Below are 12,784 nucleotides of genomic sequence, written 5' to 3' on the forward strand. Positions count from 1 at the left end.
TTTACACTTTTGCTTTTTTAGTGTGGCTCTAATACTCCGCTATAAAAAAACTACTTTTTCTTGAATGCATGTTATGCTTTGGTAGTACTGGTACATTCAGCTGCATTTCCTGCATTCGGACTTATAAGTCCCCGTGGTTTCAGTAGGTGGCGCACAAATAATGACCTGTCCTGCTGATATCAGCTCTTTCGACCTTCTTAGGACCGGATAGCTTCCTCTCTGAAAACATCAGCACTTGCATAAAGATGCAGACAAGCCTCGGTGAGCTCTTCCAAGTCTTACATCAGCCCGTTGGACCGGACTCGTGATTGCCCCCGGCTGCCAAGCGCAGACGTGAGCCTTCTCACACAACGTGTCCGCAGCTGTCAAGATCAGCTTGAAAGCTCTTTCCTGCACAATTTTGACTAGATTGTGCAGGAGAAATGTGTGTGTCCATATAATTGTGGGCTTTGGTTTGTTGGAGGGAAAGCAGCTTGCTTTGATGGTACAGCACCTGCTTCTTTATTCCTTAAAGGGGCAGTACTACGTAAAGTCGAGTTTTTTACTACTCATCAAATGCATACCTAGAGTACTGCCTCAATTCTTTCATGCTTATTTGATAAATTCTTAAGTCTCCATGGCAACCATTCAGCTGTGCAAGACGCTTGGGTGGACCTAGCTCCACCTTCGAGATGCAGCTTATCCTCTTAGTTGCAGTTTCCAAGCTTCAAATCTTCCACCTCACAGGGAGCTGCCCTCCCCTGTGACTCTCTTAATAAGCTCCTTCAGACTAGCTAGCAGCAATTAGCAAACACCTGGTGAACTCATCATACAAACTACTACTACATAATTCACAGTTCGAAACGGGATCATGGAGATGCATTGTTATGAAGGCATCTCACCTGGAGGCGGGTGTCGGAAAGGGTAAGAGGTTCTTAAAGAGACAGCGGCACAATTTCTAAACGTCAGATGATGCATGATCATATTTTGTAAGTTATTTTTTATATATTCAGCATTTTCATTAGAACTGAAGGTAACATAGTTACTTAATTTGCAATAAAATGATGCAGTTTGTGGAAAATGCATAATACGTCTACTTTCCACGTTCAAACACTACTTTGAATTTGTTCAGTTTAGAGCTGCAGGAGCTACATGTAACATTGACTGTAGACACACTCTTATAAGTGTGAAAAATAAGCATTTTACATCACAAGTTACTATTGATGCAAGAAGCTGCCATATCTGGTCTCAAAGTCGGTGATTAAAAAACCCTCAGGCTTTTCAAACAGGAAGTCCAACTTTGCGTTCCAGTTGATTTCTCCAACTCTGAAGTCAGATTTTCTGAGTTCCGACAACAAATGCAACACAGCATAAAAAAAGAATCAAAGAGCTTCACAGAAAAGAGGAGCCGCAGAGCTGTACAAGTCAGGTGGGAGATTCTTTTGACAGGACAATGGTGAGTAGGACTCCTCAAATCTGGCCTTTATGAAACATGTGGAAGAATGTGCTCTGGTCAGATGAGACCACGGAGTCAGAGCTGCAATAGAATGATTCAGATCAGGAGTGTCAAATTCCTCTCCTCTTTGGTTGGGCCTCTGCTGCTTTTAGATTTGTCTCCACTTCAACACACCTACAGCAAATAACTAGCAAGACTCCGAAGAATCTCACTGCCTGCTGAGGAGGAGGTTCAGCCATTTGATTCAGGTGTATGGTTTAGGAGAGCATAACAGTTTTGCATCAAAAACTGGAGTATGCACAGCTGACAGAAGAATAACCCAACGGACTTGCATCTTAAAGGGGCAGTATGTGTTTTCCAGGCACATAGTGACATTTTATGGCATAATAATGTTAATTTAACTTGGTATGAAAATGCAAGTTAAATAAGTCAAATATGATAAAATACATTTTACTAACTAAATTGGACTTCTGTCTCTTTAAACAAACTGCTGCTCTTTCTGAAACTCCGCCTTCAGGAAGTCATCACAACGCTCCTCTATTTACTCTTTAACACCATTTTTACCAGTTTTCCACTGAGAAGTAGCTCCTGCAATGAGCTCAGCAGATGTGCAGTTGGACCAGGTGTTTGCTAATTGCTACTGGCTAGTCTGAAGGAGCTGAGTGGGAGAGGTGCGGTGGAGTGCTACTCTCTGAGGCGGAAGCTTGGAAGCTAAGAAATTGCAGTTTTGGGGAGGAGCTTTGTCATCGAAGGCGGAGCTAGGTCCACCCTGGTGTTTTTCACAGCTAATGGTTGCCATGGGAGGCTAAAGAATTTCTCAAACATGCAGGAAAGACTTAAAGCAACACTTCAGGTATGTTTTTGATGAGGGAATAACATTATAACATGATGCAAATCCCAAAAAAGTCGATTGTACATAAGACTTAATAACCATGTTCCATCTACAGTACTTCACAACTGTACATTACTTTTTCTCTCATCACATGGAATCCAAATAAAAAAGTTGCAGATTGTGGTTTTAACATGACAAAATGTCAAAACAATTTAAAAAGATCCAGAGATACTAATACCTGGCATGGCACTGTTGGTGGAAATGTCTACTGTAAAAGCTTTAAAGACACCTGCTGCTTTACTACTCCCCCCTGCTTTTATATGTGTAATCATAAGAAAAGAATAATTGCCGCAAAATGTTCTTCACCAAGCTCTTTGAGTAGCAGTAATAGTTGTCATTAATAACGAAGTGTAATTTAATAGACAGACTGTATGCAGGAATCCCGTACAGTTTACTCCAACATGAGTTCCTGTTGGAGAGCACCGCAGCCTGGTCTCCGTCAGCTGTCAGCGGTCCTCGTACAGACCCGGCCTGCGCTGTGCCATCGGCTCTCTCACCGCAATCACAGCATGTTTATGGACCTCTGGAGGCTCCGCTCTACAGCCTGGACTGCTGCGTCATTTTGTGAACCTAATTATGATTTGTGTACTTGATGCTTTTGGGGTCAGCTGCTTTCTTTTTTTTTTATTGACCAGCTCTTGGTGGGGTTATTGTCGTCGTTATTCTGGCTACAGTGGATGTTTCCGTGACGTCGTCTTGAGCTGTTTGAGACCTTCTCCCGTCGTCCCCGTCACCTTAGGAAGACGGTGTCCGGTGGAAGACAATTTATAAATCGATAAACAGTTCAGTGTTCCTTTTGATTTAAGAGTAAAGTTGGATGAGATGAGCTAGAAGTTTGAAAATGAGCTCTATAAAAACATTGGCCTTGCTCCTATAATAACATCTGGATCTGGTTTTGGTCAGTACCCTTCCCAGAATACTAAAGCACAGTGGACTACCTCTTTGCTGAAGGTTGCCTAACGACTTAATAATTGAGTTATTCCTCCTGATTCCCACAAATTCTTCAAAAGAATGGATCACTATTAGAAAACTGCTGATTTCTGCTTCTCTTACCCGTCTCTTGTGCCCATCCTCCCAACATCCTCTCTTGTTAGGGAAACAGAGCACGCTTTGTTTTTCCAATTATCACTTGGGCCAAAACCATGTTTCTGAAGACCAAAGGTCGCAACAACTTACCCTTTGGGGTTCTGTTTAAGTGCCACTTAAGACCGCTACTGTAGCTAATCACAAGGATTTATGAAGTGTATCACCAAGAGACCAGCGGACCGGAGAGCGGTTGCTGGCACCCTGCTAAGGTGTTACAAACCCTCTTTTCTTTTGTCTCGACTTTCTTTTCCATCTTCTGTTAAAGCTTCCGATTGATGGCAGCTGGTGAAACGTTCTTTGTTCTCCATTTGTTGACTCTGAAAGAAGGTCCGTTCCACCGCCGGCACAAGCCTTTTCTTCCTCCTGCCGGTGCCAGTCATTCCTTAAACAGTCCTGCACAGAAAGCTTTAGATTGATCTTGTGGGGGCCCTTTACGACTCCCTGATGCATCCAATCACATTCCAGTGTGTGTCTTGTGAAGGCTTGGTGTGTTTTGCATAATTCCAGGTTCATGTCCAACCATTAGCGCTTCTAATGTTTCCGGTAATTGGGAGTTTTCACCAGGTCTTACTGGTGAGAGGTGTAGATTGGGGTTTGAAGAATAAAGAAAAAAAAAACGGAGTAGAAGAACGCAAGCGAACAGTGTTCTTGGTGAACTTCAGAGGCATGTACTACAAGATCCAGATGTTACCCCCCCATGCCCCCAAACACACACACACACACACACACACACTCAACACAGACACATGCACACACACCCAACCATCTTCACAGTTACCATCACAAACCTGAATGTATTTTTAGGAGGAATTTTATGTGATTTTCAATAACCTCTACAAGTAACATTTTGAAACACGTTACAGAGCATTCTCACAGCATGTTATTGCCAACACCAATGTTTCACTTTGGGTATTTTGCAGAACCATTGAATAAATTAGAGTATTATTGAAAAGTCAAATTATTTCACGTCTATACAATGTGAAACACATGGTACAGTACAGATGTGTTTCATTGTACAGATGTGAAACACATCATATAGATTAAGGCACACAAACAGATGATTGAAAACCTTTAAAACCTTAATGAAAAATATGTTTAATACCAGTTTGAATGTTGTCCATTTTCAAGTGCTTTTAATGTGACAAATGAACCTCATTCGAACATACAGTCTAATTCATTGAATAACCACCTTTTTATGTTAAGGTGTAAAATATCAATGTCATTTTGAAGTCCATATCACCCATCTCATTTTTTTTTTCTGTTTTAGGCTCTAGTGGCCTTTATTGAACAGATAGTTTATTTAGCCATAAACACATTCAAAAATATTACGTTTTAAATTTTATTTTCTTAATATTCCCCTTTTTAAAGATGAAAACAGGAACTCCTCATTAGCTCGTTGCCTAATATATCCGTCCCTTTGCTCCTCCTACTTTTGTTAGCCTCTTTAAATCTCTACCCGATAATGCCTTTGGTCTGGTTTGAGTGAACACAACAACAGGTCAGAGCTAATGAGCTCTCTGTGAGGAATGCAATGTACAGGCACCCCTCCACACACACACACACACACTCCTCCCCCTCCACCCTGTGGCAAATGCCATACGCTTGGATACCTACAGCTAGGGGGTAGAGGGGACACACTTCCCATTAGATTCCTTAAAGAGGCCTGATTGGTTGGGAAAATGCCAAAGAGAAGTAAAAATCGCTTCAGATTCTGCCTCGCACAGCTGTGTGAATGCAGAAAGCAACGGTACCGACGCTGATGAAGAGGTTAAATCAGATTGGGGGACTGCGGTGGGGGGGAGGGGTGGAATCAAGACTTTTTTTTACCATTTGTTCACCTTCCTCACTACTTTTCTCCTTCTAATCTCCCACCGTCCCCCTTATGCATAAGTGACCTTTGCCATGGGAGGTCGATATTGCGTTCCTGCAGGATGACCTTTGGTAATGAGAAGGTAGGTTAATGGGCGACCTGGAAGCACTTTGTCCCCATCTCCTGGGAACTCAAACAGTGAGCATACAAAGGCACACAGCAACAGCTGCTCCATCCCTTGCTCTTGTCTGGAAATAACAGGAACATAAACACCAACCACATCCCCATGAGTGATGCGCTTGAGGTGTCATGGACGTCTACAGCAAAGAAGAGCTTCCCCACAGCACTAAACATTTCACGTGTGGGATAGAAAGTTCAAAGGTGGTCTCATCTGATTGTAGCCCCTGCTTCCATGTGTGTGCTCTGTCCTTTACATGACTCCAACATGATAAAATGTCTGCAACCGAGACATTTTATCTCTTTGATTCTGAACAGTTTACCACATGGGTCACATTTAGGGGTGAGCAATATGGACTTCAAGTTTTATCATGATGTTTTGTAGTACTATTGTGATAGCAATAAAAGTGACAATAAAAACTATTTCCATACAGCCAAACAGTTGCCTTATTTTTTAGGCAACTGTATGGCTGCTTGACTACATGACACAAAAACAAAGATGCAGTTCACACACTCTTTTGTAATATGCTTCTTTTGGACGCCAGTCACGTGTAGGCATGCACCGATCCACTTTTTTCACTTCTGACACTAAATCTCAGATATGATAGAGATATGACATCTGTATCATATCGACTGACACCGATCCGATAAAGAAAAACAGTGCTGAATTGACTTCAAGCGTTTCTATTTTTAAACACAAACATACATGTATTCAATTACAAATTTATTTTATAACTCTGCACCAGTACAGCACACTTATTTACATCAATAACGTGACAACCTTGGTCAAACTTGTAAAAACAACTCGAAATTATTTTGTCAGTGCCTTTATGAGTCTAGCAGCCAATGTAAAATAAGCAAATAAAACAATAGGTTGACTAACTTGGTCAAATGTGTAAAAAACAAGCTGCAAACAAACAAACCTCCTTTTAGATGGTTAAAGTGCAATTCTAAATATGATGTAAAATAAATAAAGTATAATATTCCTCAGAGCGTAAAGAATATAATTAATTTGAATAGATCTGCTCTATAGGCATATTGATTCGATACCCAATGTAGAATTTTTCTTCAGCATCAGGACCGATACAGATATTGATATCGGATAGGTGCATCTCCAGTCACATGACAGTGTGATTTATACCACTAAATTGCTCATAGTAACTGCATTTAATCATATTTTCAAATGTATTGATATTTATTGAAACTCTCAGTTAACAAACAGTGGAGAAAATATCAAAACTAACAGTCCCACAACAGTACAATACATTTTTATAAGTGCCCACCCCAGTCACATTTGTTGAGTTCACAGCTAGTGGAGACAGGTCATATTCTCCCAGCATTTTGGTCAGGATTGTCTGTATTTTTCTGAAGAATCCTTCTTTGCACAATCATCTCCAGAGTAGACCTTTTAGCAGAGCCTGCCTTCTTTATCACCCTGTCGAGCGTTTCATCAGAATCTCTGGCTTTGATGAAACTGCTAGCCCAACACATGATGGCAGAACAGATTACACTCTCCACAACAGGCTTATAGAAGATCTGTAACATAGTACTCCAAGAACTGTCATAATCTCCCCAAAATGTACAGTCTGTTCTGCCCCTGCTTTTAACTTCTCCACAGGGTAAACGGGGCAGCACAGAAATGCACAGCACACCTCAGAGACACAGCTTCTTTTTTTCCAGATGCATCTTCTGAAACTCTTGGCTGCAGATAAAGCATGGATAAAATATTTTTGTTGACCATAAACTCTTGCATTCTCCATGCTTACTCCTTGGTTTAATCGGCGTAACATATTGGAGTAAGTCAGCAGACCGGTGTATTGGGTTGATGTACATGTATGTATGTCCTTTATCCTGAGCAAGAAAGTTTGCTTTAAGTAGGTTAAATCAGGCAGCTCCAACATTGAAAATTATTATTAAAACTAAATTGTGATATGATTCTAAACCAACCTCTCCTCTCATCATGAGCCTATTTAGTTTAGTCACCATGGCCTGTTTTGGTTTGCCCTTGCCTTTTTGGTGTCTCTCCCTGCACTGCTGCTTTCATCGCTGTAGATCTTTCATGCCGATATGCACATGTAATTTGATACAGGCTTAATCTCCCCACCCCTCTTCTTTTAAAATCCGACTTGTCCCATTGCAATTCACGTGTCTAGCAAGAAATCACACAGCTGAAAAAAGACACAAGTGGAGACAGGAGTGGGCAGAGGTTTCTTGGCTGGCATCCATGTTTTACAAAGACGGCTAATCTACCTCTGTAGCGGGCCATGCAGTTCTTTTCTTTAACTTGAGAACATGAGGAAAAAAATACTCCCTGCCCTTTTTACCTGCAAATTTATCACATATTGTATACCAGGGCAAAATATCACGACTGGCCAAGTGCACACCAAAATGTCTCCTCAAAAGTATTGATGTCGTCTGTGGGTCCAAAAATTGTACAGTGAAAGCGGACTAGTTGAAGTGCAATATCAACATTGTTGTCCCAATGCATTAAGGCATAAAACACACCCACAAACTTCTGACCAGTCACACAACTCATCGCACAAAGTTGTGTAAAAACAGCCTCCCCGATAACAAGATGTAGCTATTTTAGTGCATCATTGAGAGACAATTTTTGTCGCTATGGATGAAGCATGGGAGAGCCTTGGCCTGGTTAAAAACCAGCCCCTTGTTTTATGCTTTGCTTCTTACAGAGAGTCTGGACCCTTGGCTATTGACAAATGATTCCTGAGGAAGTCCAGCTCAATGGGAGAAATCCCAGATGGAACACTGAAGAGAGATCAGAATTGAGTGGAATTGCAAAGAAGGCAATGGCCAGGCCAGGAGAGCCTTAGCTCATTATAGAAAGATCTCTGTTCTCTAGTCATACTTTTTTTTATTGGTATGTATATATAAAAAATCACTCAGAGCCAGACGTAGGGCTTGTTCAGACTCCTTTGCTCCAAAACAATTTTTATTATCTCATCTGCTAATAATTGCATAGCATTTGAGACAACAAATTATTAGCTCCTTATTAATCTAATGGCATGTACAAGTTACTTATACCCTTAAAGGTCCCACTCCTTTTTCGGGGCGTAAAATATACAGCACTAACAAAATACACACACAGAGTGATGAAAATGAAAGCAAGCGGGGCGTGTTGAAAATTCATGTGACTAAAATATCAGATCAAATGGATAGTGGAGTGATGGAAACCACTGATGGTTTCACGTCTTTAGGATGTAGCTCCCCTTAGGGCCTGGATACAAGCAGCTGTTGTGTTCCCTCCTACGGCAGGATGGCCCACAGCTGTTATTACTGGTCCTCAAGATCCGGCAGATCGACACTGGGGTGGATTTCAACACCAACCTGATTCCACTCATGCTGAGTTGGGAAAAGACAGCGGGGTTTATTTGGCTATGGGTGGACCTCAAATCGATGCAGGAAGTTCAAAAACCCACATTGTAACTTATCACTTCTATGCATGGGTGTGATGCTCACCTTTGGGAATGCAGAAAAGAGATATCTTGCGAAAAATGATACAAGGGTGAGTGTCTGAGGCTGACGACCTGAGCCTAACTTTACAACATCAATACAGGCTCTCTGATACACTGCGTAACCTGCGAACGGGGCAGGAATAAACCAGATTTCAGAGCTGTCTTGCCTGGCTAGAAGTGGCTTTCACTCAGAGGAAATGAGTCTACGATACACAGGCATTGCTCAAATTCCTCCCCTTGTCATCGCTGCTAAAGCAAATAATGGCTTAGGGGGAAGATTCTGCCACTGAATCAACAGATTGTTTGTATCTTCACAGGCTCAAAGGGAACATTTTCAGAGTTTTGAAAAGGTTAGAGCTTTTTTCTCTTCAAAGGAGGTAATTGCTTGCCTCACTGAAACCATGGGGTTTCAGCATCTCAGTTTGAGGAGAAGTAAGGATTTCACCTCTCGGGATTGGAGTGACTCATTTAAAAGACACTGGACATTGTATAATTTGCTGCAAACCTGCCTGCCTAGGACTACCAGCAATGTGACTTCCACTTAGACTGAATATCAGCATGGGAGCATTATTGTTTTGTTTTTTTACAGTGACATGGTTACATGTTCATTGTAAGCCACACCAATTTGAGACAGGAGGTCAACAGGAATTGAACATTATTTAGAACATTAGGGTTTCATTTTTTAAAGGAAACCATTTTGGACAATTAAGGGTTCAAGATTTAAAACCAGACCACCATGCTTTAGAGTGAACTCTAACACATTAGCTTAACAAAATGGGTTCCTTGAGACTGGTTCTATGTTTTCAATGTTACATATCAACATATTTTTAAATGATTTTCTCTTAAAGCATCTACCTGAATCTGTCTCTTGATTTCCAGCCTTTTGTCTTTTCTGGTTTGGATAACCTTTCCTCAGACTGGGAGGACTGGTTGAAATTTAAGCTCTGTTTCTTGGAAAAGAAACTACCTTTGACCTGAGGTCATTCCTCTGAATTGGGTAAAAGTTCCGCTTTTTCCCCCCTCCTGTCCATATTGAATTCTTAAACTGTGGCTAGCTCTCTCTTCTCCATATCGACACACCTCAGTAATTGGTGATGTGGACCATATGTTTGGCTTGAATGGCCTTCTGTTCTGTAAAGCCATTAGACATAGTCAAAGATATATTATAAGCTTGTTATTGGGCTACCTGTCGCTGGCTTGGTAGCCATCACAGTTAGAGGGATTAAGCCGTCCAGTCCTGTTTCCGTTTTTCTGGCCTTCTCATATGGTGGATCTGTCAAATCAAACATATTACTTCAAGACACAATGGATATAGATTTGTCATTGTGGGTAATCTTCATAGTTAAATGACCTGCTTGGAACTTTTTAGCAAAGCAGGGGTATGAGGTGGGTGTATGACCTTTCAGCTGGATGGGGTTGGGTGCAAAATGCTTGCATTTTTTGGGAACTTGTGTTTTATGGGGTCAGAGTTTAGGTTGTTGACTTGCCATCCGGCACTGGTCTTTTCGCTCCTTTACCATTGGGTGCCTTGGTGGTCTCGGTCATGTCACACGGCGTAAAATTGAGAAGTTCACTATTTAAGTTCAGCAATTTTATTTTGCTCCTGGTAATGGTCTTTCATGTTTTGTTGGACTAAGTTGACCCAAATGGGGTTCAAACCCAGAGTTAATGGAAGGGAGGCATGATGTAAAGACTTTGAAGTAGATTTATAAAGTCAAATTATAATGAGACTTTAGCATTTGAGTTATCTCTATAGTTAATGCTAATTGACTATTTTGAAAAACCAACTCAAACAGTCTCTCCAGTTTTTCGCAGTTCCATGATCGTAGAAATTCACAAAGCTAATATATTGCTGTGAGTTGCTATTGCTGATTTCCCAAAAAATGTTCAAAAACATTGGGTTTTTGTGACAACTCACTCTCACCTGCTGGTTGTAGTATTTTTTATTCTACTACACTGCTGCCTCAACCTTACTTGATGTCAAGTTATAGACTGATGGATATGGTGGGAAACAAAAGTCACATTTACCGTCATACATTTGCGCAAAATTATGGGTTATGTCCAAGTCTGCTGATATTGATGTATTTAAGTTTTTTTTATGGTTTTATAGGCTCTGGTAGCCTTTGTTTGAGAGTGGTTAGACAGGAAGGTAGGTCATGAGAGAGGGGGAAGACATGTGGCAAAGGTCATGAGGTGAGAAATCAAACCTGTGACGGCCGCGTCAAGGACTAAGGCCTCCTTATGTATGTTGTGCTTTACGCCTGTGCCACCACAGCAGCCCATATTCAAGTTTTATAAAGAATTAAAATGTTTGTGTGTCCAATCTGACCGATCTTTATTGGTGCTTAATTTCTCCGCTTATGTAGTGGATGCATTTTCCTCTTGGTAAGACCCAAGCTCTCTGCTTTTTAACTACTATTGATTGACGTTATAACCTGCAGAGTATAAATAGTAACACTTCAGCCTTGATCAAATTATGAATACCTGTGTTAAAGAAAAGAAAAGAGACAGAATATTCTTTTTGTTTTTCCACAGTTCCAGATGTGAAAGCCTCAGCTGGCCTGAACACATGAATGGATGCAGAGCATGTTCCAGTGTCATGTTGCAGGTAAGACACGCTGATCCAAAACAAAATCCCTTTCACCAGACATGTACCAGATACAGTACAGACCAAAAGTTTGGACACAACTGTGTGTCCAAACTTTTGGTCTGTACTGTAGGTCAATAAATATATGCAATTATTACATTTTTTGATCACAATCTGGAGAATGGCCTTCATTTTTTCCCTTGATCTCAGAACATTATCACAATAATAAACATCCTTATATCGATTTGAATCAATTCATCTGTTCTATGTAAACAGTATTAGCTAAGTGAATATTTGTATGCAGTGTGTGAAAAGGGGTTGTTTATGACTCTTTTCTATCAAAAACTCTCTTGCTTCAGGAAATTGACCATATCTCTTGGGCATGCGGCAACATTTTCCATTTCCTATCTAAAAATATCAACAGTCTTGATGTTCTTATTGCTCATAGTTTTGCCTCTCTACAAAGTCTGGGCGTCTGCGAGTCACAGTTTGAGATTACGATGGTGGCAATTAATCTTTGGCTATTATTGTCGGCATTGCAGCATCCTTAGCAACAATAATATTGAAAACTGTGGCGCACGCTCATTATGATAACTGCCTGCCTAAATGGTTGCCACATGACCAAAAAATAAATCAGTGGCTCCTGAGCAATACTCGGCTGTTTCTTGTTGTATTTTTTGCTGGCAGTCTCTGTTTAAAATGAGAGTCAGCAGTTTCATGTACTGATGCAGATGACTGACATACATTTTTTTAAAGCCAAATTTATTTTGACGAATTCAGTAAGTAAATACAATCGTTGTGTGGAGTATTGTAATATCTTGTTTCTTTGTTCTTTATATGGTAAAACTTTGAGTCTGTTACGTTAACATTAGCAGGTTAATTAGCCAGCCTGCAGTCTGCTGCTTAACAGATATACCACTCATAATACTATTATGACTAAATTACATAAAAATGTTCACAAAAACAAACCACTGCTGTTACTGGTCTCTAGTAACAGCAGTTACTAGAGACTGAACATTCATCTCTACTGCTGAATGTATAGCAGTAGAGCAGAACATTCCAATTTTTAGGTTCAGTTAAACGACCTAAAAATGTTTTCGTAAGGCAAATGACAGAAAACCAAATGCATAAAAACAAGGCCATCAATTGTTATCGTAATAACAACCTTTCATGCACCGTTGCCAACATAAAACCAAGAGAACAAATAGTATTTTTGATTTATTTTGTTCAATTAAAAGAAACCAAAAAAAAAAATTAGAGTGGAAGGTCACACCACTGAAGAAGGAGCAGAAGCAGAGCTGACTGGATATTGTAGTACAAACGC

General features: G+C 40.5%; 1 protein-coding gene across 5 annotated transcripts in view; it reads left to right on the forward strand.

The window, feature by feature from the left end:
* Window positions 1–12,784, forward strand: part of disp1 (dispatched RND transporter family member 1) — an 85,167-nt gene that overhangs the window by 16,316 nt on the left and 56,067 nt on the right. For 4 of the 5 annotated variants that reach the window (XM_023347531.1, XM_023347527.1, XM_023347529.1 and 1 more), the window contains one exon: window positions 11,409–11,481. The gene's annotated coding sequence lies outside the window, so the exon portion shown is untranslated. Of the gene's footprint in view, window positions 1–11,078; window positions 11,482–12,784 lie in introns of those variants that run through there. The other variant, XM_023347528.1, reaches the window with a different exon arrangement.

The sequence above is a fragment of the Xiphophorus maculatus genome, chromosome 15 (assembly GCF_002775205.1).
Source record: "Xiphophorus maculatus strain JP 163 A chromosome 15, X_maculatus-5.0-male, whole genome shotgun sequence".
In the NCBI taxonomy this organism is placed as follows: domain Eukaryota; kingdom Metazoa; phylum Chordata; class Actinopteri; order Cyprinodontiformes; family Poeciliidae; genus Xiphophorus; species Xiphophorus maculatus.